This window comes from Stegastes partitus, unplaced genomic scaffold (genome assembly GCF_000690725.1).
Source record: "Stegastes partitus isolate 25-593 unplaced genomic scaffold, Stegastes_partitus-1.0.2 Scaffold4136, whole genome shotgun sequence".
Classification (NCBI taxonomy): domain Eukaryota; kingdom Metazoa; phylum Chordata; class Actinopteri; family Pomacentridae; genus Stegastes; species Stegastes partitus.
Genome location: NW_007581867.1, coordinates 1 through 2,500, shown reverse-complemented (window position 1 = coordinate 2,500; position 2,500 = coordinate 1). Strand labels below are relative to the sequence as shown.

At 45.7% G+C, this 2,500-nt stretch overlaps 1 long non-coding RNA gene across 1 annotated transcript; it reads right to left on the bottom strand.

Annotated features, from left to right (window-relative positions):
* Nucleotides 1-1,172: 1,172 nt before the first annotated feature.
* Nucleotides 1,173-2,248, bottom strand: LOC103376380 (uncharacterized). Its single transcript, XR_521311.1, has 4 exons — nt 2,082-2,248; nt 1,851-1,983; nt 1,648-1,762; nt 1,173-1,218 (listed from the first exon to the last, which is right to left on the bottom strand). It is a non-coding gene; the product is annotated as an uncharacterized LOC103376380 (long non-coding RNA).
* Between the last annotated feature and the right edge of the window lie 252 nt (nt 2,249-2,500).

Sequence of the window (2,500 nt, the reverse complement as noted above, 5' to 3'; positions counted from 1 at the left end):
GAGGCGGCGACCCGCTCGGAGACAGGAAGCTTGGAGTCCAAGGGAGCAGGTTCAGGTTCTTCCCTGGGTGTTGGTGTGCTCGCAGGCTGAGAGCTGGCTCGCTCATGACCCGACAGAACCAGCAGGCTGGTTGGGTGACAGTCATTAAAGCACCCTGGCCGGTTATAGCCTGCTGGATCGGCATGGGGAGCAGAGATGAACCCCAGAGCCGGGTTCTGTGTCCGCTGGGTTCAGTTCTGGCCAGACCATACTGTCACGGGGGGGAATAAATAAATAAATCAGGGAACCCAGGTGTGGACACAGACCAGGCAGACAAGCAGGTTTGAGTGAAAAAATGATTTAATAAACCAGAAGCAAAATAGCAAACTGATACAAAAGTGCAAACGACACCGAGTGGAAAACAGAACGAGATAAACCAGATTGAAAACCAGCAACAAAATCCAGGGAAAAGTTCAAACTAAGAACAGAGGGGGAAAAATCTAATGAATTCAAAGATTAAAAAAAAAAAATTAAGCTACTCAAACACACAGAATACTCACAAAAGGTGACAAAACCAGAGGAGGCAGACAGGCTCCGGGGATCCAGGGTGAGAGCAGCGGCAGGAGAAAGCTGGCTGGAGACGGAGCAGAGACAAGCAGCGGGAACGGCTCTGGAGAGAACTTTATAGGAGCTCTGGTGATGGTGTGCAGGTGAGTCCGGAGTCGCAGGTGTGGCTGATTGTCCTTGATTGTGTGCTGAGATGCAGACGGGGAAAGAAGGAGGGAGACAGGCGAGGGCTGGGGGGTCGTTTTCTTCTGGCTAAACAGCCATCATGTTTGTTATCTGGTAAAACAACAAAAAAAATGGATGGTTCATACATGAAAAATAAATATAATATCTAGTCTTGTATCATTGAACTGATGTTGGTATTTGTTAAACTGTTCTTGTTGATATTGACGGAAGTTTATATTACACATGTTTTTTTCTTCCAGTTTTTATACTGTAATTTTCAACATTTTCAAGGTCAGTGGTTTATTCTGAAAACAGACATCACTAATTGATGTTTGAGGAATGCAAAGAGAAATCTAACGTCTGTGAAGGAAAATTACTTTCCTTATTTGGAGTTAATCTTTTCGAGAAGATATTGAACCCTGATTGACCTCCTCAGATAAATAAATATTCATGATATTTANTCTGCACCCAAATGGAATCAGCTGGGGTCTGCCACACCTGCACGACCTAGAAATACAAAAATGTGACCAACAGCCATTCAGACTCACTGATCACCTGTGTCTCCCTCATCAAGCCTCTGCCTGGCTGATGGCTACCTGTGCCCGCAGGTGTGCAGGTAACCCTAGCAAGCAATTGCCTCAAAGACATACACTTACAGACAGACGCAGCATTAGTCTGATTTGGCTACAACAAGCACCATGGCAACGCTTGCATTGTGTTCGTGGCATTTTCACTTAAAACTGACTTTTCTCAAAATATACAAGCAGACTAAGTAAAGTGACCCTGGAGTCATAGACCACAATAGCAGCAGGGACCAAAAGGTGACCATGTGAGATTGTTGGGGTTCAGTCTGAGCAGCATCCAAAAATGCAACAGAGGGTTTTGGTTCAAAGCACAGAGGGATTTATTTGTGGCTGTAGGAAGACGGGAACACACCAGGAAGCATGTGAGGGCAGCTGATTGAGGGAGGGAGGGTTTCCAAAGGGACCAGGAGGCAGAACTGCTGAGGCTGGAACTTGGCTGCAGAAGGCGTTGATCCACCAGGGAGGCTCTGGTATAAACACAGACAACAATCACAATTAGGCAAAGCAAGACTCTTCAAGCACAAAGTTCATGTAGACAGCTGGCCGGCCTGTTACCACTCGAGGGAGGAACAATCCACTGGCGCTGGAGCACAGGTGGAGGCAGATGTTATCTGGTGCCGATTACCAATGAGCCTCAGGTGTGGAGGAGAGTGAGCGTGTCCTCTTCTGTCCAACAGCCCCACCCAGCCTGAAACACATTAAACTGATCTTACTGATATGACTATCATGACATCTGGTCCACACATCTATGACCCAGTCAGGATTGATTGTACAACTTTAGGGAACCTTTGGTTTGTGTTTTGGTTGTTCCAGGGCGAGGCTTGGAGACAGATCTGGTCCACGAACCGGAGGTTGGATCACACTCTCTGCAGCTACCAAACCGATACTTGCAGTCAGCTGGAAGAGAAGAGGGACAAGAGACAAACCCAAGATATCATAGATCATTGGATCTTGATTGGCTGCATGACAATCTCTTGGTGCCTGAAAAACACATTTGCAGTATCTATGAAATGTTTGGTTCAGCACAGTTCCCATCTTATATTGGACCATTCAACTACTGCAGTAATTACATTATGGCAAGAAAATGAACCTAAATGATCAAGTTCTCATCAAAATAAAAGCAGGTGGATCCACAAAGAACTTTCTTAAAGAAATCCGTCATGACAAAAACTGCTCATCCAAGTATCGAGAAACAATACGTTATG